The sequence below is a fragment of the Pelodiscus sinensis genome, chromosome 1 (assembly GCF_049634645.1).
Source record: "Pelodiscus sinensis isolate JC-2024 chromosome 1, ASM4963464v1, whole genome shotgun sequence".
NCBI lineage: Eukaryota > Metazoa > Chordata > Testudines > Trionychidae > Pelodiscus > Pelodiscus sinensis.
The window spans coordinates 61,471,396-61,495,795 of record NC_134711.1 but is presented as its reverse complement, the minus strand read 5'-3'; the positions used below and the strand labels follow the sequence as shown (position 1 = coordinate 61,495,795).

Here is a 24,400-nt window from a genome sequence, read left to right as displayed (position 1 = left end):
TGTGGCAGGGTGAAAATTTGTGTGCCATCATCTGGGAAGTAATGGCACACCTGGCTCCTGTTCCCATTGTAGCCCTCCCCCCTCCAGCCCCTGTCTCCACTCCAGCTTCCCCTGACATGCCTATACCCTCTCCCCTGGTCCTCCTAGACATTCCAGACCCCGCTCCAGCCCCCCATCCTGCCCACCCCCCTGTGGTCCCAGGCCCCAGCCACCCCTGGGTTTGCCGAGGTCCCTGGACTGGAGGTGGCTCCACCAGCCGCCCCACACGCCACTCCCAGCCCTTCTCCCTCCAGGTTCTCTGCCCTCCTCTTCCCCAGTTTCTGTTCTTTGAAAACAAAATACAATGTTGTTGTGGTTCCACTCAAAACTGGTGTGTTTATTGGGAGTACAGGGAAGGGAGGAAATGGGGGGTTGTTGTGGGAAAGGCATAGGGGGGCAAGGCAGAGGCCCCTATTGGGGAGGCCCTGGAGAGAGTTACTGGGGTCCTTCAGAGAGACTCTCCCTCAGGACCTCCTGGATGCACACCCCGGCCAGATGTGCCTGGCGGATGGCCGCTGTCCATGGCTGTTCAAAGACATTCCCTTCATGGCTGGCCTCTGCTCCCCACCCCAGGAAATAGGCCTCCCCTTGCTCTCCACTATGTGCTGGAGAACACAACATGCCATGACCACCTCGGAGATGTTGTGCTTCCCCATGTCGAGGTGGGTCAGGAGCCACCTGAACTGTGCCCTGAGGCACCCGAAGGTGCATTCCACCTGCATGCGGGCCTGGTTGAGGTGCACATTGAATTGTTCCCTTCTTGGGTCCAGGTGGCCAGTGTAGGACTTCACGAGCCATGGCATTAGTGGGTAGGCCGCGTCCCCAACGATGCACAGTGGCATCTGGATGTTCCCCACGTGAAAGTCCCGCTGGGAGAAGAATGTGACAGCCTCCAGCTTCTGGTAGAGGCTGGAGTTTCTGAATATGTGGGCAGTGTGTGCCCTGCCCGACAACCCAAAAAAAATGTCCAAAACTGTCTCTGGTGGTCGACCATGGCCTGTAGCATCATGGAGAAATAGCCCTTCCTCTTGATGTATTGGGCTGCTCGATGTTGTGGTGTGTGGATTGGGGTGTGGGTTCCATCTATGGCTCCTCCGCAGTTGGGGAACCCCAGGGAGGCAAATCCTGCAGCAATGGGGTCCAGGTCTCCCAGGCGGATGACCCTGCACAGCAGGATGGAGTTGATGGCCCTCACAACCTGCAGAAGGAGACAAAGAAACAAACAAAAAAGAGAATGGGAGGGAGTGCCTGAGCCCCTGGGAGGTGCCTGCCCTCTTTCCTTCCCCCCCTCAAAAACCCCACTCGCCACTCGCTGTGAGGACGCTCCCCCCAGCAGCAGGGCTTGTGAGGGTGGGATGGCACAACCCCCCTCATGGCCCAGCTACCCTACCATGTAGATGAAGATACGGCCTATCCTTCCAGCTAATGGACTGTCAAAGCTGTTTTACGACACACGTTTTTAAATCCTTTACTTTTTAATATCCCTGCATGAGGTTAGCAGTGTTTGCCTGCCACACCCACACTGGTAGCAAATGTTTATATTGCTAGGAATGTTAAGGCAGTTCTGCTGCTCCACCAAAGGAGGCAGCTTGTCAGCCCATTCCTTGATATAACAGAAGTGAGAGCAGCTGTCTAGAGAGAGAGGACCCAGTGTGCCAGCTGAACAGTCCGATGGAACTCCTGAAGCAGCTAAATCTAGAGGGAAAAAGTCTGAAATGGAATTTATTATTTTATCATTAATTTTCTAGTAAATTTCTTTATTAATAAAAGTCAAGCCCCAGGAAGAGGATCAATGTACACTTTACATGAGGCATAGGCTGTGCTTAAAAGTCAGATGGGAAAAGCATCTGTTCATAATGCCTTTGTGGGTAAACCACGTACCCACAAGACAGCAGGGATGGGTAACCGTTACGCCTCCACAACAGCCCTTACCAAAAGTGTCCCACAGAGATCCATCTGGCCTCCCTTCTTCAACAGCAACATAAGATCATGGCATCCTCTGTGCATATCATTTCCCACAGCTGAAACCAGCACCATTACTGCTCATGGAGGGCAGTTGGCTCATGCTTAAAGCAGGCAAGACCTAAGTGATACTGGTTAGGGGGAGAAAAAATCCTTTTCTTTCAATCAAATAGACCTTTCCTTTTCCCATTTGTCAAAGTAGTGCGAGGCTTCTTGGTCCTGTTTGACTCATCCCTAAGGAGATGTTCAAGTAACATCCACAGTGAATTCAGACTTTCTCCACCTCCAGCCCTTCTCCTGCATGCGGGCTGGCCACTGTGATACATGCATTTATTACATCCAGACTAGATTGCTGTACCAATTAATTGGAACTGAATGTGGATGTAAATAGGATGGGTTGCCATAATCACACCTCTTCTGTGATCTAATCCTCCATAGGACCCCATTCCACTTCTATTGTCTGTTTAAACCTTTGCTCCTGATTCCAAGAATCGTAAGGACCCATTGGAATTTGTCAATGACCACATTCATGGTTCATGTAGCCAGAAGCAATCCTGGTTTACAAAGTAGTGTAAAAAGACCCAGGTGAAGGAAGATAAAGATAAAACAGTTTCTATTGAAGGGCATTAGAATGACCTTCCAGAGACAGTCAAGCTGATAGGGCATATTACAAGAACTCCCTCATAAATGAAAAAATTATGATTAAAAAAAAATTCCCATGCAGAACTGCCATGTACAAGAAGGGGGAAAGAGAAGAAAATTTGCTGAAATTCCCTTGAGATATGCAGCTTTAACTTACCTGAGAAGTGTGTCAATATTGTGGTGATGGACAGTAGCAAAACCCTATGCCTACAATATGAAATAGAACCATATCAGTTTTGCTCAACCAGTACTCAATACACTATATATATATAGTGTAAATGAGAACAAACTGTGGCTAACACTGGCAACCTGGGGCTATGTCTACTCTGCAGGCTTCTTGCACAAGAAGCTTTTTGTGGAAGAGATCTTCTGCAAAAACTTCTTGTGCAAGAGAGCGTCCACACTGCATGGACACTCTCTCAAAAGAAAGCGCTGATAGCTATTCACAGAATGGTCACCAGGGCACCTGTGCTTTTTTTCTATAGGGTTTTTTTTTTTTTTGCGCAAAAAGAGGCAGTTCCCTGTTCACACACACTTTTTTGCACAAGAGCTCTTGCGCAAAATGGAGTTATTCCTCATAGAAAGAGGACTAACTCTTGCACAAAACCCCCTCCATTCTGTCGATTTACTTGTGCGAAAACATGCTTGAGGTGTGGACGCTCCATGAGTGTTTGTGTAAAAACTCTGCAATCTAAACGTAGCCTGGTTAAGCCCTTGCTGAGGGTAAATAGGTCAAAGTGGTTGGAATGTCCTCTTCTGCTGGGCCTTGCAAAATCTCACCTGTAGATGGCCATTCCATTGTTAATCTGGTCCTTAGTTTGGTTCCTTCATTGAGAAGTGACCTGTTATGTCTTCATGTTTTCCCCTTCCCTGAAATGAGGGTTTTGTAAAAGAGCTGCACAGAACAGCTGCCTGGACATTGGATAGGCCAGTTTACATTAGGCTGGTTTTTCTTGAGAAAGTCATAGTTTAAACAAATGGTTGTGTCTATTTTAATCATTTTTGCCCTCTTTTGAAGTGTTTTTTCAAACATTAGCTTTTTTCCTTCAGAATCAACTTCAGTTTTACAAATTAGTCTGCTCTGTCATGTCCCCTTTAAACACAGCTGTTAGTACAATGTAAACATAGTTTTAAAAATGTAGACAAACAGTTACAAGAGAAAAAACTTCAAGTGTTTTTAACACATGGCCAGCTTTTGCTTACTTGGTTCCCCGTGGTTTAAAATTAGAATTCAAAATACACTCTGTATTTCACAGATGTCAGCCCCTCCATAATAACACTTACATAGAGCTTTGCATTTTCAAAGGGCTGAAGAGACACGAACTAATAATCCGCACAGCACCTCACCAAACAGGAAAGTATTATTATTTTATAGCCGGCAAAGCCAAGATACAGAAGTTTTGTCTAGACTAGGAAATGTTTGCATCTATTTTCCACCATCACAAACAAAGGGTATGTCTACATTGCATTCCTCTTTCAAGAGAGGAATGCAAATGCAGATGAACAAAATTGCAAATGAAGCGTGGATTTGAATTTCCCGCACTTCATTTGCGTAATTGCATCCGGGCGCTATTTCGAAATACTCTATTTTGAAAAAAGAAACGCTGTCTAGAAGCAGTTATTTTGAAAGAAAACCCTTCTTTAGAATTGCCTTTAAACCTCATTTTATAAGGAGTAAGGGTAATTTCGAAAGAAGGATTTTCTTTTGAAATAACCGCGTCTAGACAGTGGGGTTTTTTTCAAAATAGGGTATTTCGAAATAGCGCCCGGACGCAATTATGCAAATTAAATGCAGGAAATTCAAATTACCTTTTGGGCTAAAATTTGGCAAGTTTGTTCTCAGTTGAAGAATGAACTGCTTTGAAAAGGCTAAGCAAAATTAGGTATGCCTTTTTCCAAAAAGCAAATATGAAACACAACTCTTCACCATTATAAAAATTGTCACTTTTTTTAGGACAGCATGGGTATGTCTACACTGCAATGCTATTTTGGGATATCAGAGGTATCTCAAATTAGTGACCCCGCATCTTTTGAATACATCCACTATTTTGAAATATAGCGGATGCTCTAGTTTGCCATCCTTGTAAACCTCATTCTAAAAGGAATGAGAGATGGCTCAAAATAGTGCTTTATTTCAAAATTTGGCACGCCATAGACAGCACCAAATTTTGAAATAGCTTATTTCAAAATAGACTCAAAATAAGTTACGCAATTTGTGCATAGCATAGTACAAATTATGTATCTTATTTCGAGTTTCAGGTGTTGTGTAGACACACCCCAGGAGTGCATCTACACTGCACCCTTAGGTTGAAATAAGATATGCAATTTGATCTACGCAAATTGCATATCTTATTTCAATCTAATTTCAAAATAGCGTATTTCAAAATTTGGTGCTGTCTATATGGTGCCAAATTTTGAAATAAAGTGCTATTCTGAAACATCCCTTAATCCTTGTGGAATGAGGGATACAGAGTTGCCGAAATACCATGCCTGTGATTTCAAAATCTATTTAGAAATAACTGGCACATTTAAAGACGCAGAATAGCTATTTTGGGATACTTCCAGTATCCTGAAATAGCACCACTGTCTAGATTTACCCTAACATAGCCTAGGTGGGTGGTGGTAAAATCTCAAGATTTGGCAGGGATATCATGCTTAGGTGGTAGATATGCATTTATAGCGGTTTCAAGAACATTAATTTGGAGTTGTCAGATTAATAAGGGATTCTGAAACGTCTGTTGTACATGCACACTATGTCTTGTTATAAGGTTTGACAGTGAATTTCATTTTTAATTAGCAGGCAAACATAAAATATCAATATACTTGGCAAAATTCAATTTTATTATTTATCTGTCTTTTGACTAAATAATAACGTTTATCTGTACGCTTCTTGTAGATTTTATTGATTTAAATTTGCATAGCTGTTTGCAACTATAGGGACAGTCACGCCACAGAAAGATGAGACAACAGCTATTTAATGGCAGTAATATGATTCAAAAAAGCTAAAGCTTTGTCACTGTTAAAACACAACAGCTATGTCTACACTGGTGGCTTCTTGTGCAAGAACACGTCCACACTGCCATGTGAGAGCTGTGCTTTTGCGCAAGAGCTCCCATGGCAGTGTGGACGCTCTCTTGTGCAAGAAAGCTCTGATGGCCATTTTAGCCACAGGGCTTTCTTGCGCAAGAAATCTCTGCCGAGCGTCTACACTGCCCTCTTGCGCAAGAGCTCCTGCGCAAGAGAGCTTACACCTGTTAGAAAAGAGCGTAGCTCTTGCGCAAGAAGCCCTCTCTTACCATGCCGTACTGTAAATTTCTTTGCGCAAGAACAGGTGGGCAGTGTGGATGCTCTGCAGGTTCTTGCGCGAGAACGGCTGTACTTGCGCAAGAAGCTGCGAATGTAGACATAGCCAAATTGTCAACAGCACATGTCAAAATTTGCAAAGAAAATATCCCCAAATCAAACTCTATTAAGTTCTCATTCAGCATTTGTCTTACTTTACTTATCTATACATTTTGATTATATGTTGGTTCACGTGTGTATGTTTAAATTTATCTTTACCAACATTTACCAATAAAAATTGAATCCTTCCAAGCTTAATTATTCTGTCTACCTTTATCATGTCTTCTCTTTAAATTAAATAGTCCCAATTTCTTCACTCTGATTGGCTGGATCTTTCTCCTGGACTCCTCCTTTGCTCATTAGCCATCAGAGCTGTGTCTGTGCCCCTGGTCTCACCTTCAAAGTCCATAGACTAGCCATGAGTGACTTATTTTCTATTTTATTTCCTGACATTTACTGCTAAAAGCCTAATCCTTCCAAGCCTATATATCAGGGATGGTGTTTTTAAAGCCCTGCACCATTCCATATGATTTCTGAGGTTACATATCTACACAATACACACACGAAAGGAGAGATGACTCTAAGGGTGCGGCTACACTGAAGCACCAGCTCGAAATAAGCTACGCAATTTGAGCTATGCAAATTGAGTACCTTAGTTCGAGCTTATTTTGAAACAGACTGCTATTCCGAAAAACGTAGTAATCCTTATGGAACGAGGTTTACCAGAAGGTTGGAATAGCGTACCTAGTATTTTGATTAAATTTCAAAATTATGGGCACTCTGTCAAGACTCAGAAAATACTATTTTGGGATACCAGAAGTATCCAAAAATAATAGTGCCGTGGCATAGATGTACCCTAAAGGAGCACTGTTTCTTCCATACACTATGTAAAGTTTTTTTTTGCAGAAACCCTTACATTGTTGAGTGTACATGTTGTGCACAATGGTGCTCTAAATTGTTGTCTAACAAATAATGGAATTCTCTCTCTCTTTAAAGAACCTAGGCAATTCCAGAAAAAAAAGAGACTACCGTATTTTCCGGCGTATAAGACGACTTTTGATGCTAAAAAACATCCCCCAAAAATCAGGGGTCGTCTTATATGCCGGGTATACAGGCGGCGGGCCAGCCCAGGCGTGCCTGGGCTGCCCCGCTGCCCGAGCCCCTCCGCGGCTTTGCAAAGCCTCGGGGGAAGCCAGTGGCGGGGCATCCCAGGCACGTCTGGGATGCCCCGCCGCCGGCTTCCCTCGAGGCTTTGCAAAGCCGCAGAGGGGCTCCGGCGGCGGCTTCCCCCGAGGCTTTGCAAAGCTGCGGAGGGGCTCCGGCGGCAGGGCAGCCCAGGCGCGCCGGGGCTGTCCCGCTGCCGGGGCGTCCTCAGAGGCTTTGCTCCCGGTGTCCCTGGTCTGCTGGGGACTGTCTCCAGCAGACCAGGGACACCGGGAGCAAAGCCGGGGAGGCGGAGGGGCCCTGGGGTATAAGACAAAAACCTATCTTTTAACTAAAAAATTAGGGGGTCGTCTTATACGCCCAGTAGCCTTATACGCCGGAAAATACGGTAATAAGATTGCAAACTGGACCAAACAAAGGTCAGGAAATACCAACCTTAAGCTTGCTCATGCATCCTTATCTTGGCTCCACCACTGTCTATACATTAGAAAAAGGCTTTCATTACAAGATCACATGATCCTCCCCACATCCTCAAGACCCGTGCCTCGTTCACTGCACATAATGAATGGTGAATAATTCATGACTGTGCAGTGAATGGAGTTGAGCTCTGGAGATCCCATTTTATGCACTGCAAAAACTGGATGATGTGTAATGAATGAAGCATGGATACACAGGGCCTCTCCTCATTCAGTGCGGGGGCAGCCAATCATGATTCCATTGGGAGTATAAAACAATTCCTAATGAATATAATAACATTGTACTTTAAGTTAACAAGTAAGCATTGTGATGGGGATTCTATGTTCTTAATGGCAATATGCTTATGAATATGAGTATTACATAATTCAAAGACGCTTTGTGCGAGATACTTCATGTAAGATATCATTGAACAGTTGTAATTCACTGAATATGATTATCCCATTTGTATTCATAATTTGTGTAGATCAAGTTAGGAATATTGAACTGTGTATCTGTAATTGCTTTGGGTTAGTCTCACTGTTTATAGTTCTGGGTTGTGGTGGCCCATTAGCAAGAGACAATGGAGATTAAACTTCCTGCGGACATGTGAGTCAGCTCATGAAGTACAGAGAGAGGGGCCTTGCAGAGACATGTGACCATGTCATCTGATGCTGGAATTTATCTTGGATGCTATAGTTTTTTACAAGAGCAGAGGGAAAGTTTAGACTATTCACAATTGATTCCCACCTTTTTGCAAAACTCATTTAAAGGTGGGGAATGCGATAATCCAAGCCATCAGTTCTCCCCTGGGACTCTTCCCAGGATGACTCCTGGAAACAACTAAGACTGAACTGAGGAAAGAAACTGAACCCAGGCTGGAAGGATGACTAACTAGTCTGTGAAGATTATTAGAACAACTTTGAGGGTGAGATATTACGTGTAACTATTTTCTTTCTGTATTAAGCTTAGTTTGCATGTTCTGTTTTATTTCGCTTAGTAATCTAGGCTACGTCCAGACTGCAGCTCTTATCCGGGATACTAGAGATATCCTGGAAAAGCAATGCCTATCCAAGGAGCACATCCACTTTTCTGAAATTTTTTGAAAAAGCAGACGCGCTCTTTCACCATCCCTGTAAACTTCGTTTTGTGAGGAATAAGGGATGTGTCAAAAGAGGGCTTTTTTCTAAAATTTGGTGCAGTGTAGACACCCCAAATTTTGGAAAAGCCTCTTTCGGAAGTAAATAGGCATACCATATTTCCGATTTATCTTTGTAGTTTAGACCTAGCCCTACATTGATATGTCTGCTATCTCTTATGACCACTTAAATATTACCATTTATACTTAATACAATCATTTTTATTTATTAATAAACTCAGTGTTAATAATTATTACCTAGCAAGGGGCAAGAAGTCCATGGCTCTCTCTCTTTACGTTGAGAAAGAGGGTGAATTTCATGATCTTACACCATGCAGATCTCTATACAGCATTGGATGGATTTACTTAGGGTGCAGCTCCCAGAGGGACTGTGTTCTTGAGGGCTGGGAAAAAGTCTCATTTATCTCTACTACTCAGTGGGTCGACACTGTAGCTTGAAGTCACATAGACTAAGTCGATGGTGGAGATTAGTATAGACAAAGCCACGCTGTGCTGCTTACAATGTGTGTCTGCAGCCTTGGAGGTGTATCCCTCTCCCTGTGTCTTAGCTGAAGCAGGCTGGAGAGCAGGGCTCCACACAACAGGGTTACGGCCTAGGTGCCCAGGCTGTCAGGGCAAGCAGGCTCAGCAGGGTCTCAGCAGATCAGATGACAGTCCCAAGGAGTCTCCTGACCCTTCACAAGAGAATAATCAGCCATTTAAATGGCCAAGTTAAACAAGATACAATTAGAACTCCTAGAAAGCACACGTGTGAATTGCCAAACCTAGCTGGAGGATGCAGTAACTTTCACTACATAGTTGTGATTTATCGAAGTAAATCCCCATCTCAATGAGAAAATCAGCTATTAGTCAAGGACCAGATAGCAGCTCTGATCTGCCTAAGGAATAGTAACCCCAGATGAAGATCTTATTCCTCCCACAGAGAAATTTGGGGATCATCCGTCCTTATGGCTTCTTCTCTCCTGTCTTTCCAGGACCCCACAGTAATTTTTCTGTGGGGTCAGGATCCACATGTGGGAGGGACAGGGACAGGAACTGAGTGGCCCCATAGTAGTGAACAGGAAAAATGTTCATTATCCCTTCTCTGGTCTTGCATCTATTTCTGCATTACCACTTTCAAAGAGCCCCCTTTTCTGTTGAAACCCACTTTTAAAGTGGCTGCCATGAGATACAATACTTCCACACATTTGTAGCTGAATTCCAGGGTTCACTCCAGAATGCCCACCTTGAAGCAATAGTAGACAAACATCATAATATGAACTTATGAAGGTTTCCTGTCCCTTAATTCCCGTTTGTGGGTTTTACTGTAGGAGGGGGTGATCTGGGCCAGCATTATTTTTATTGTTAATGGAAACACAAGCAACATATATGTTGCTTTCTATGTGGTCACAAAAGCAATCACCGTATCCACTATGCTACAGAGAGCTTTTGGTGAAGAAAAAACCAAGAATTTTCATGTGTTAAGTTATACACCAGAGGGAGTCCCATGAATGTAATACAAACATCCCAATAGTGTTGTAGAAAAGTCAATTTAAAATTGTACATAAAGGCTCCGAAGCTCAAACATTGTGATCCATAGGTCACAACATAGCTCTCTGTGAATGCAAAAGTTCATGAACATCAAACTTAATTTACTGTCTGCTTTTCATCTATAGCCAAACATAGAGGCTATTGAAGATGAAGCCCCTCCTCACATCTTTTCTCCAATATGTATCCTCCTCTATGTCTAAATGAGCAGACATATGAAAATGATTTTATGCATGTGATATTTAAGCAAGGAGGTTTGTCTGAAACAATACATTTATAACATTTGGAACTGTTTTAAGGCAGTTTCCGAGATTTCCCACTAGGTTTGCTCCTATATAGGATGGTTATTTCTCCTCTTACTTAAATATTGTAATGCTCATGACCTTCAATCTGTGAATTTCAACATCAGCCAGTTTGATGAAAGGATTTCATTTAATAATTCATCTCCTATTTTCACCCATTTTATTTCCTTTCTCCCCAGCCTTCTAGAAGTCTTACACTTTTCATATGCAGCAGTCAAACTGGTCGGGTTCTCTCCTATTGCCTTTTCCGTCCCTCCACACTATCCAGTTATGTTCAACTTGTTACAGAAATGTCATCCAGAAACTTGCCATATATGGTCAGCTTAATGACTTCAGCAGTTAGTTTCAAATCTGGGCTTTGAACCAGAGTTGAGATGCAAAGGGTCAAATACAGTGTGTAATGTTTTGGCTGGCCTTTGTTTCTATTTTTTTTACTGTCCTTTTTTTAAAGCACTAAATTTACTTTGTTTTGGCTTTACAGTATACTAGACTATTAATAGAACTAGTCAAAGCATGTGGGAGAATCTTTTTTTTTCATGCACATAATACAAAAAGGCATCACCCATCATTTAAGCTAACTCTGTTAATTAGAGGAAAGAGTTGCACTGTGTGAGCATTAGAGAAATCTGGCCATAGTTAAGCTGCTGCTGCTTTGTCTGAGAAATTCAGACTACATTAGGCTGATAGCCACTGTTCTTCTGAGGAAACTATGTCACTTGTGGACCTTCCTGTTTCCTTTCAACATTCTTAATGTGATAGTGGAAGAGGATATCCTAAGGTCAGACATTAAAATGTAAAGTTGTGAGGTGATGATTAAATGGGAACACAGTGAAAACTTCACTCTTCATTATTTTAATATAGTCCAGCCTTTGCTGATATAATCATTTCCAGCAGATATTTAAAGTGCTTGTGGAAATGATGAAAAGGAAAGACCTTCATTTATTATCTTAATTATATTTTTTGTGTTATTTTAATTTTTTTTCTTTATTTCCCAGAGACGAACACTAAACACTCAGGTTTAAGTCTTACAAGTTTATTTTAAAGGACAATATATTTTCAACTGTGCATTACACTTTGATCTTTCAGGTATAATGGTTTCATAAAGTTATTGTGGCTGTGATAGTAAAACTTTATAAACATTTTCCATTATAACCTGGTTTCACACACTCATAATCTACTGAAAAAGTCACATTTGTGGCTGAAATTGTCCATTCCTGGCAACTGCCTGAAGCAATTCCTTTTTTCTTTTTATTAAATTTAAACATGGCCCTTTTTAGCTCTTTTCAGATACAGGACAGGAGAAAACAAAAACTGGCACACTTACTTTTTCTACTTAATGCATTTTTTTTACAGAAAATATAGCTGAAAAATGAATCCTTAAATTGGGCATGGGTGTAGTCCTGATTGAGATGCACACCTGTGTATTCACTGACAGTAACTGTTTTCTTCAGAGCATGACAGCCAATTGAAAACTGTCATGAGCATGCAAAATAGAAAATGTCTTAGTCCCTAGGTTCATATATGAAGATATGTGATGAGTAAATTTGCAAGTAGGCCCCTATTCAGCAAGTTATGACTCCATTAGAATTACTCACGTGCTTGAATTTAGGCACACAGAAATACTGAGTTGCAATGAGTATTATTTAAAAGGCAAATCCATATGAAGCCCCCAATTGGTATAACTGAGCAAGTCACTGGGCTATAAGAACAAGGGAGAGAACTCATCATGCCCAAGACAGCAAAGTGAGAGTAGCATGGATGGAGTAGACTCTACTGCCCTATTGTGGGGGTAAAGGAAGAAGGATGTCTGGAAGATCCATGCAGCTTGCATGATTAAAACCACATGCCAGGCAATGCTAGTCTAAGTCACCAGCAGGGAAATCAGCTCCACTGGACACATGAACTGCTTTCAATTCCTGATTCTCTGGTTCAAAATATAGACCAATATATTAACTGTTTACTTAGACATAAACCACAGAATACACAGAATGAAAAGTCCAGCAAGGTTAGTGTTGCTGCTGGAACCTTAGCAATAGCATTTCTTGACATATTGTGGTTCTAACTGAATCTTTGGTATAGCATTAACGGAGGCCTTTCCTCCTCCATTTTATTTTAGATTAGCTCAGACTTTCAGCACAGCAATACCATAAATTAAACTCCATCACATGATTTCCTTTCAATGAGCCTGAGCATATGTTTGTACAGGCCTAATGAAAGAAAGTTAGCACAAAAATTGAGAACCAGCTTTCAAACACAAAACTTTCCCCAGTGTTTGTGCAGCAAATTTTCAACAACACTGATCTCTTTCTTAACAAACTTTCTATAACACCCCCAATGCAGTGAATTGCAATCTACTCCCATCTGATACCAGGCCCTCATCTGGAATGACAGTATAATAGAAATCCATGGAAAGACTGTAAAAATACACCAAATTACTCATTTAAGTAATGGCTTCATGATCAGGCCCTGCACCACAATACAACACCAGGACTGGCGTGCTGTTCCAATTCATTTCTATCATTCACTCTGAACACCAGGGAACAGTTCTGTCAGGTTGTCCAGGAATTGCCAAGGTACATTAAATAGTTAATTTTTGCAGTCCACATTTATTTTTTCCTCCTCATCTCCCTTCTCTTCCAACTCTATCAGGACTGTTGTTTTTTTAGGCCTTCTCCACACCCTCTCAGGAGTCCCAATGTTTGAACATTATTCAGATAAGCTCATGTGTGACTATGTTACTGCAAGCAAGCAAGATGCAAGAGAGGAGAGGACCTTCAGCTCCTATTACATGGAATTGAGGGCACTTAACATCTCCCCAGAAGCATAGGGTTCTCAGAATCCAATTTTCAGCACGGATCAGCAATGTGAGTTGAAAGTAACACTCATCAGATAGTTTTCTTGATTTTTAACTGGCAGAAGCCATTTTCTGAAGTGTATTGAACTTGCTTAGGGCGTAGTCCTGCTGCAGACCTGTGTGGGATGATAGGAGGATATTTTAAAGCAGAATTCTACTCTGAAATGGCACTGTGAATTAACAAGTCAGACAGGAAAATCTGAGCAGATTCTTGTTTTTTATATAACTGCCAGCCCATGGGATTTGCAGTTCAAGCTGAGTTATTTCCTTCTCAGACATCATCACTGGCAGGAATAAATACATATTCTGTGACCAAATTGTGCCTCAGTTACACCAGTGAGTTTGGAGGAGTTGCCCAGATGTAATTAAGGCTACATCTACACTACGGACTTTACAGCTGCATCCATATAGCTGCTCTACGCTGGTGGGAGAAAGGCTCTCCCCCAACATAATTAAACCACTTCCAATGAGCAGCAATAGCTATGTCAGTGGAAGAGTGTCTCCCGCTGACACTGCACTGCCCAACTGGTGCTTTTGTTGGCAAAACTTATGTTGGTTGGAGTGCACTAGTGTAGATAAAACATTGTCTCCTGCTAGGTTGCCCAGCAATGCTCTTAGAATGTAAGTCTCAGGAGGTAGCTGTAAAAACAAGGAGTCCAGTGGTATCTTAAAGACTAACAGATTTATTTGGGCATAAACTTTCGTGGGTCAAAACCACTTGGTCAGATTTGCACTCCATGCATCTGACAAGTGATTTTTGCCCCACAAAAGCTTAAGCCAAATACATCTGGAAAAACTTAAAAATCAACTAATAGTCTTGCAGCACCTTAAAGACTAACAAAATATGTAGATGGTATCATGAGCTTTCATGGGGCAAAACCCACTTCTTTAGATGAGCTTGAGGGGCACTCATTTGAAGAAGTGGGCCCTGCCCATGAAAGCTCATGGCACCACATATACTACTCCTCTGAGGAGAAGGTGATTGCAGTCTTAATGCATGGTTAAAAGTCTCAGAGGGGTGGCCGTGTTGGTCTGTAAATTTGAAAACAAGGAGTAGTCCTGTGGCACCTTAGAGACCAACAAAGTCATATGCGGTGTCATGAGCTTTCGTGGGTAGGGCCTACTTCGTCAGATGAGCTCCACTCAAGCTCATCTGAAGAAGTGGGTTTTGTCCCATGAAAGCTTATGATACCATTTACATGTTTTGTTAGTCTCTACGGTGCTGTTAGACTTCATTGTTTTTCAATTTTTTAAGTTACAAACTAACTCGGCTACCGCTTTGAAGCCCAAATAAATCTGTTAGTCTGTAAGGTGTCACAGGACTCCTCATTTGTTAGAACTTAATTCGCAAGTTTGTTGATGATATGTGTGAAGGAATAGAACGCAGTTCACTCCCTCAGAATTGTCTTGGTTCAGTAGCAGTAGCAGGAATAAATAGTGGACCAAAAATTATTTTTGTCACAGAAGCCAGCAAATTTGACTCAAAAAGGCACACAGAGAACAGTTCTGTTGAGTAACATAGGTTGAAATAAACAGCTGGGCTGAGGCAACCTGCCTCTCCTCCATAGGAGAGTTCACATGAAGTTTGGTTTCTTTGTGAAGGGCTCAGAGACTCAGCCTTTCCTGTCAAATTACAGAACTGAATAGGGGGTCTAAATACCTGAGCCTCTCACTCAGGAGTGCAGGAGCTAGAGCTACATGATTTCAAAGGCTAAAGCTTTACATAACATCAAAGCAATTTTACATGAGAGAAGGCGTGAGGCTGTCTACATTTAAAAATTAAGTCCACAGGCTCTTTCAAATATGTCATGATGTTGTTCTTTATATTCACCTGATTCTCCAGTTACAGCAATGCAAATCAGAAGCAACACCATTGCCCTCCATGGAATAATACTGAACATGGTACAAGAGAAGAATCAGGCCAGTATTCTTACATTTTCTTTGGGGTTTGTTTAGGGCATTGGTTTTTTCATGTATTAATGTATGTTGTGAATAATTCACATAGTATTTAAGGGTGAGCTTCCGCCCAGTGCCTCGTGCAACACAGAACTCACAGACGAGTGAAATTACTGCGTCTTTAAGCCACCTCAGCACCCTCCCTTCAGTCCTGGGCTGGAGTACACCCAGGATAAATGAGACAGCCCTGGAACCCTAAGGGCAGCTTCCCTTACCCCAGCACAAGATGCTGCATCTCTACTCCCAATGCACCCCTCTGGCCTCCAGCCCTGTCCCCTACACTGGGGCTTGCAAAAAGGTCCATGGGAGGCAGCTTCACAGCTGTCTCCATAGTTCTGAATCAGAAAATTCGTCCCTGTAGCCATTTACTGGGCGTTTAGGACTCCTCTAAGCCACTCCAGCACTTTTACTGGAATAAAGGGATGGAGTGGCGGTGAGGATCTGACTATTAAACTAGAAAAGAATCTGAGCCTGATATTCTGCTCACTTACACCAGAAAAGGGAGATGGCAGGTGGACAAAGGTGGAGGAAAGGAGGGACATGGCGAGTGGTGGGGACTTCCAGAGAAGGAGGGTGGAGTGGAAGAGAGGAGGGACTCAGCTGGCAGTGACAGGTGATGAGGGCTCAGGCAAGTGGCAGAGGAGGGACAGGAAGAGGCAGAAAGCAGGTGGGGCCATCATGTCCCAGATGTCTGGTGATGAATTGTCATCATCTGGACCAGGGAGGTCTAGCCTCCTGAAGCCTACTATACCCGCCTCCCATGTTCTGCCTTCCACAGAATTACACTATGGCAAGTTGTGTTTGCACAACAGTAGCGCTAGAACAGGGCCCCATTGTGCTAGACTCTGTAGTAAGAGACAGTCTCTGCCCTAAATAACTTATACTTGGTGGGCTTGTCTATAGGCAAGTCACACAAAAGGTGAGAGGGAAAATGGAGGCATAAAGAATTGAAGTAACTTGCCCAAAGTCACCCAGAGATGTGACAAAGCAGAGATAGAACCCAGTTCCCCTGATTCTAACAGCTCCATTGGTCTCACCAGAGCCATCCTGTCCATAGGATGGTTTGGGATGGCCACCCCAATCTAGGGATATAAACAAGTAGTCAGGTATATGATTAACTGATAAGTCTAGGCTTATCAGTTAATCTTCTCGACTACTTGCATCCCCCCTTGCTGTCTCTGTATCAGAGTCAGCAAGGCGGTGGTAGTGAATCAGCACCATGGGCAGGGGGTGGGGGAGAGAGCCTGCTTCATGGCATCCTCTGACCGCATGGGGTCCGAGCTCCCTGTGGACAGAATCTGCTTTGCAGCAGCATCCCCTTCCCCTTTGTCCACAGGGAGCTCAGACTTCCTGTGGACAGGGGCTGCTGCCACACCATACTGCTGCCTCTGTATCAGAGGCAGCAGCACAGGGCAGCAGGCAGCTGGTCTGCTCAGCAAGTTGCTTTTTAAACTGGTTGCCCTAGCAGACTGGCTCCTGCCTGGCACCCCACGTTGCTGCTTCTGATACAGAGGCAGCAGTGTGGGGTGGCAGGGGGCTCCCTGGGAGTGGGGGCAGATTGCACTGGCTACCAGCCCCGCCCCTGGGGACTATAGAATGTTCAAGTAACCGATAATATTTTATGTGGTTACTCAACTATTCTTTTACCTCATAGCTAACATCCCTACCCCAGAACCCTTACTTTGGAGGAACCCACGGCAGCCACCTCAACCATCCTATGGAGGGGATCTGTGGAAATACCTGGTGGGGCCTAGCATCAGGAGACAGCAGAGGCCAGGCCCCCTCTCACTCAAAGCAGTGGTGGGAAGCAGAGTGCCCCAGCCCCGGCCTACTCTCCTGCCCCAAGCAATGGTGTTTGGGGTTGCAGAGCAGAGCAGTCAATGAGATGATAGTACAGCGGAGCAGGCTGCTTGGATCGGGGTAGAGGTGCAATGGAGCAGGAAGGGGCAGAGCAGGAGTGGGAAAAGGTGGGATGGGGGTCGGGCCTGGGGCAGGAGTGGTTGCCCTGAGTCTCAGGCCTCGAGCAGGTTTGGGGTTGCTCTGGACCTTGCACCCCCTGCCCTTGGGACAGCCCTGGCTTTCACCACTAGAATACACTGTTTCCCTAAGCAAGGGAACAATTAAGGCATGTAATTTCAACCCTTTCAAATCACAGCACTTTCTTAGATACTCATATGCATGCCCTCTTTTCTTTAGCGTTAATTATAAAAATCAGATGTTGGATCTTAACAGGCTCAGTTTCTTTTATGTCCATTTTATATTCTGCATGTTCCTTATGAAATTAGATAGATTTGATTTCTCTGCCATATGTACATCATTATCTGTGTACTTAGTTCTGTTTGTGTCTTTGTATATACACCGAACATGTGTGTGCTATAATTCACAGAAGCCCATATCTACCTAATAACTGGTGCACTGTGAACAATAGGCTATTAAAGGGCTCAGTTCAGTAATAAACAGTTGCTGGGATTGTTGGCAGTCAAAAGCTCCACAGGTTTCCTGTACTCTGCAGCTGTGGCAGCTAATCCACTTTCTTCAAGGACATTTTTTAATTTCACTCATATTTGGTAGACATGTAAATAGCCTGTCTGGCCATCTATGCTGCACCCTCTCCACAGCAGGATCCATGGACCAAGTTGAAAGACAGTGTAAGTTACATGGAGGTGGTATAAATTACATATTGGCAAGGCAACAGGGAGTCCATGTGAGTTTGCAGAAGGAAAATCAAACAACAGGGTGGAGTAGTATGACAGTGTAAGGTAAAGTAACCTGCCACATACCTCTCATATTGTCCTACTGATTGCTTTTATTACCACATACCCACCACACTCTCCTAGTATGTATATTATCAATTAACTTACACCATAATTTTTATCACCTCTAAACAGGACCCCGACTTTTTCCAATCTAATATGAAAATCAGGTTCTTGAAAATAATGTCAGGGAAACAATCCCACTAAGGGCACATCTACACTACAGGGCTAAACTTCAAATAAACTGTGCAACTTGAGTTACTCTAATTGCCTAGCTTAAGTCAAAATAGCTTATTTTGACTTTTGGCACTGTCTACACAACAGTTATTTAGAGATAAAGCACTCTTCCCCGACTTCCCTTACTCTTTGTACAATGAGGGTTACAGGAGTCAGAGTGAACAGTCCTCCAGCTCAACATTATTTTGACATTATGTTGAAATAACAGCTTGTGTGTAATGCGGACTTTGTTATTTTGGAATAACATCAGTTATTCCGAAATAATGCTGCTGTGTAGACATAGCCTACATGTGCTTGGAAATACCCTACTATATATGCTCATAACCACCACTCCATCCTTTCTCCTGAAGCACTGCACTCTTTCTAAATTGCCTCACAATTAAGGGTTATTTCGAAAGAAGGTTTTTTTTTTCGAAATAACCCCATCAAGACAGAGGTTTTTTTCGCAATAGGGTATTTTGAAAAAGCACCCGGATGCCATTATGCAAGTGAAGCACGGGAAATTCAAATCCACGCTTCATTTGCAATTTCACTCGGCTGCATTTGCATTCCGCTCTCGAAAGAGGAATGCAGTGTAGACATACCCTTATATTAAAAATCAAGCCAAGTCAATATATACAACATGTTGCACAGTGATGAGCTATAAATTTTTAATTTTGGTTTGATTGCTGTATTGTTTAACTTCAGATTTATTTTTCCTGCTCTTTAAAATGAGCAGATGCTATTTTTGTCATGATCCCTATTTTCTTTTTCGACAGCTCCTCCCAGTTAATAAATTAAGGATTGTTATTTGCTGGAATGTATGTTCCAATAAGTCTCCACCCCCAGCTGCATAATACTGCTGATGGCCTTAGCTGCAGCTTGAATACCAGAAGTCATTATTTGTCAGAGGAAATCTTTTGGCAGTGTCAAGAAACTCTTCAGCCAGAGCCATCTTTGTATCAAGCCCCAAGAATATTCTGGACTTTTCTAACTCGAGTCCTCAGGTTCTCTACAGATACACAGTTTGCCTGATTTCCTAACAGCTACTATGCTGTTGATCTAGTCAGCAAGAGCAGAAAATATGGATGAGATACTCTCCCCCCTCCTGTTTATTTACAAACTACCTTTAAAAATAAGGAGCCACTTAAACCCAATTGCCCAGAACCACTTCTGATTTCAACCCCAAATACAGGTACCTCGTCCCCACTCAATATTAGGTTAAGTGTACACTAGTTGACTCATATGTTTTTATTCCTACAAAATTTAGTAGGTGCAACCAACTCCTTTTTTCATGCCCCAGCCAAAAAGGAATCAAACAATCAGTACAGAGTTAATCAATTGATAACATAACAGGTGACATTTGATTTCATTTACCATTGCATGAGAAATCACTTGTAATAAAGTTTTAGAAGTACACCGTTGCATATGGTCACCACTGGGCAAAACCAGCATCAGCAGCATTTTCTATTGTATCTCATTCATATCTTCTCTTTGGAAATTCTATTAATCCTTGAAATACCACAGAAAGCACAAAAGGTTCATATTACTTCTTACTGAGTGTATTTCCATAAGAAGGTATTTGGCATCCTTGGAAACATATGAATTATCGTCTCCTCTGGCTGCTGTATAACCAACTTATTGTTTTATTGAACAAGAGAGTAAAAAAATCTCATAAAAGACTGCATACTGTAAATGGCCAGGGTATAATTCAGACCTGCTCTTGTGTGGATTAATTGACGCATTTGGCCTTTTTGGGGAAAATGTCAGTTGGTTTATGATAAATATAGCTTCGGCCGAGCACATGAACCATGAATGACTTTTATTATTATTTTTTGGGTTGAATTTCACTCACCCTTCTATGGTTTTTTTTTCTGGCTTGTGAGGTTTTGAGTACAACAAGGGGAAAGCAAGTTAAGAGAACAGAAAAAAAACCCATATCCTTTCCTAAGTCAGAAAAAGCAACTTTTGGCACTCTGCAGTGCATAGCTTTATGAACATAATGTTTAATCTCTCATACCTATATGTTTATCTGCAGTATTGGGTGTTTCCTCCTTCTGAAGATGAGTCAGATCTCATCACATTCACATGTAGATGTTTTTTACACCAAAAGGATGGTGTTAGTGGCTCTGTGATACTCCACCGTCTATGAAATATTTTTTGGAAAAGCTGAAAATTGGTTTATTTTCTATATACATGTAGCCCAGTGTTTTCCCCAGAATTTCTATGCAGCTCTCCCAGGGTTTGATTACCAGCTGTGAGGTGATGAGTGTGGTTAACTGTTGTTGATCTCCCTGAGTCACCTCCATAGAGATGTTGAGCACCTGCAGCGCCCCCTAAAGTTAATGGGTCTAGAAGGTGCTCAGCACTTCTCAAGAAGTTACAGAGAGGGAAGGAAGAAAACATGCTACAGGAGGTTTCTTCTACTGAAGATGTAGGAAGTCTTGGAACCCCAAAAGCACCCTGAGGTTCATGTGAATCTTAGGGTTTTGCAAGAAATCCTGTACCTGCATATTGGATACAGGATCACCTGTCCCACCCTTCTAGCACAGTCCTACTGGTGCTGGGTACCTTCTGCATGAATTATGTGAAGGAATTTTTTTTTTGGGGGGGGCAGAGTCAATGCCTCTATCCACTTCATTTGTGAATCCCAGACAACAGAGTTATCTCATAGTAGGCATCCAAGAAATTGGTGCTTCAGCGTCAGAATCTGGAACAATTTTTTAGGTGTTTTAGGTGCTTGCAGATGCAGGTAGTGCCTAGTGGTATTTGCAAGCGTGCCTAAGGTTTAGGTGCTTAAACATCTTTGAAACGCTTGTTCTCAGTTACTTACAGGGTCAGGTCCACTGATATTTAAAATCTATATCTGTCTTTAGGCCTTCATGGGCAGGAGTGCTTTATAAATGAGATGACTGTAAATATGTAGATAATTAATCAATAGATAAGTGACAGGGATAGTGCTCAAGAAATTGCAGTATAGCTTCTGAGTTTTATAGGACCGATAAAATGTGTGAAGTGCAAACTACTTTCTTGGTGAAGTTATTTATATAGAGCTGTGAACAGTAACCATTTTTCAGCTATGGCATTGCGTAAGTGCCACAGAGGGTAGATTTTGGCCACCTGTGTTTAGCTGGGACTGAGACTCCAATTACCACAGGTTAAATTTTAGAATATTGTTTAATGTTTACAGGTTTTAACATACAAAGAATCCCTTTATATAATTATGGAGGCAACAGGCAGGATGGGAGGAGGGGATTCCTCTTCTTCCATAGGCAAAAATGCCACCAGTAATAATTCTGAAAAGTAATATATTATGTGATTATGCAGATCAATTTTCACGGTATTTCAGCCTAGTAACATCCACAGCAGAAGTTTACGTCTTCATTGGGCATAGTTAGCCCTCAATTCCACCTCTCGAGGAAAAATATTATTTTAGGCCCTGATTCTGTAATCCGATGCACGTGGCTGGACACTTGTGCACTTGCATAGCCTCTAAGTCAGTAGGGCTCATCACCAAGTTAGATAAGGGGGCAGTTGCCCCAGGGTCTGTCGATTTAAAAGGGCCTGGGGCTCCAGCCTGCTACCACCGTAATGGTGGCAGACAGAATCCTAGGCCCTTTAAGTGGCCACCAGAATCCTGCACAGCTTGTCCGGGTGGCTCTAAAAGCTGTCTTGGGGAGGTGCATTGCAGTCTGGGCAGTGCTGAGGGCTGGCTGTGCCTAGCTACCCCTCTTCTGCAGAAGGCCTCACTCCTTCTAGGGGACCCAGAGCCCAATGAAGTCTGTTCCACCCATGATGCTGCAAAAACCACTGTGCATCCTTGAATCACAGAGCCTGTAAGAAAGTGCCATCTCCTCAGCAGAAAGAAAACAGGAAGGAGGAGCAATCCTAGCCATGGAATTAAGAACACTTTGCAGCTGGCTGGAAGAGATGGAGAGTCAGCAGCAGTTGAAGGCAAAATGGTTGCTTTAGGACTGCAGTTACAGGTCTCTGCCAAATTTAAAGGGCCAGCATGGAACAGTATGAGAAAGTCACACTGAGACAGACAATGAGAAAGACAATGTGTTGCCTGGAAGCCATGGGGAAGGCGCGAGCCCTTTAAATAGAAGCAGTGGAAAGGGCTCATGCATCTCCGGCCCCCAGGCAACATGCTAGTGGCACTGGAGCTGCGAGCCCTTTTAACTGTTTCTATTTGAAGGGCTCATGTAAGCCCTTTAAATAGAAGCAGTAAAAAGGGTTTGCAGCTCCCACCCCACTGCTAGTGTGTTTCCTGGGAGCCACGCGCAAGTCCCTTTAACTGTTTCTATTTAAAGACCCCTCCCCTTCTGCCTGAGGCTCTGCCGAGGCCCCACCCCTTCCGGAGCAGCCCACAACTACTTCAAAAAAATTTTAAGTGGCTCCTGCTCAAAAATTACTGCCTACCCCTGCTGTAGTGGCTCTTGCCTGTAGCTAATAGGTCAGAACACACAGAAATCTGTATGTCTGAAAACTTGTGTAGAAATTAAGTGGTCAACTGAGTTCACTATACCTCCCTCTATACCTGCAGGTTAGCCATACAAAGGCCTTAAAACTTGCTTCACCACACAGAGCAAGATTCCACCCACCCTATTCCCTCCTATCTTCTTCAGAAAAGCCATATTATTCAGACGACGCACCTAAATTATATACACCAGTTAAGTCTGCACATGTAAATCTGTCTTTTAACAAGAGCAAAAAATTAAGTATGATGGATTATACGTGCAAAATCATAGGCGTACAAAATATTTCATACACAAATGTAGTGATCTTCTCAATTCCATTGTCCACCTCCTTCGCACTCATCTGCTGCTGCAGCTGAGGCCTGCATAAGAACTCACGATGGTTTTGATTTGAAAGAGAAGGAACCAAAGTTTCTCTGTAAAGTCCCTTTTCTTTGGAATTCACTTCCTCCAGTCCACATTAGCCTGTGTCCCCACCTTCAGGGCAGCTGCAAGGTTCGTCTTCTCAGAAGAGCAGTTGAAAAGGTACTTATTGCTGGGGGTGATATTAATAAAGAAATGAGGAATTTGGCTTCTTTATGCGCTACTTGGTTACAGCTCTTCTATATGACAGGATTCTGGGTCTTTTTTGACATTTTCTTTTATAGACTGTGTTAGATAGGCATCTCTTCTTACTAATATGTTATAGTTCTGAAGAATAAATAAATACATTCCGTTTTTGCTCAGAGCTCTGGACTAGCCTCAGTGAAACTGTGCTAGGTACGTTTTGTTTTGCTACATACATACATGTGGCTACATCTACACTGGCAGCTTCTTGCGCAAAAACTCTTCCACAAGAGAGCGTCTACACTGCCATGTGCTTTTGTGCAAGAGCATCCATGGCAGCGTAGATGCTCTCTTGCACAAGAAAGTTCTGATGGCCATTTTAACCATAGGGGCTTCTTGCGCAAGAAATTTATGTTGTCTGTCTACACTGGCCTCTTCCGGAAAAGCTCTTTGCGCAAGAGGGCTTATTCTTCCTGGGGAGAGGAATAACTCTTCTGGAAGAAGCCCTGTTTTACAACGCTGTACTGTAAATTTACTTCTGGAAGAACACTCATGCAATGTAGACAGCCGGCAAGTTTTAGTGGAAGAACAGCTGTTCTTGCGCAAGAAGCTGCCAGTGTAGACATAGCCTGTACAGTGTATACTATAGGTTATGTTGGAACATTCATAAAATATGACATTTTATTGGTGTAAACATTCTATATTATGTAAATTGTAAACACAATGTCCTTTCTATCCCATAGTTATAGAATTAAAGTTGACAATGAGTATGGTATTAGTATAAAAAATACTGTTGTATGTATCTATGACTCTCAGTGATGGGAGCCATATATAGAGAGAATAAAAACATAGGGATGGTCCTGAACTCTCTTTTGGCTTACCCTAGTGAATAAGAGCATGCAGGATTGGGAGGGCTCCTTTTCTAAACAGGAAAGAAGATACATAGACAAGATCTTTAAAAAAAACCCTCACAACCTTACGACATAGCTGTAAAATCACACATTCTG

General features: G+C 42.7%; 1 long non-coding RNA gene across 4 annotated transcripts in view; it reads right to left on the bottom strand.

Annotated features, from left to right (window-relative positions):
• Window positions 1–351: 351 nt before the first annotated feature.
• LOC142829753 (uncharacterized) overlaps window positions 352–24,400 on the bottom strand; it is a 126,014-nt gene continuing 101,965 nt past the window's right edge. For 2 of the 4 annotated variants that reach the window (XR_012904498.1, XR_012904512.1), the window contains one exon: window positions 352–1,237. This is a non-coding gene — a long non-coding RNA (uncharacterized LOC142829753). Of the gene's footprint in view, window positions 1,238–2,800; window positions 2,851–21,326; window positions 23,383–24,400 lie in introns of those variants that run through there. The other 2 variants (XR_012904507.1, XR_012904501.1) reach the window with 2 other exon arrangements.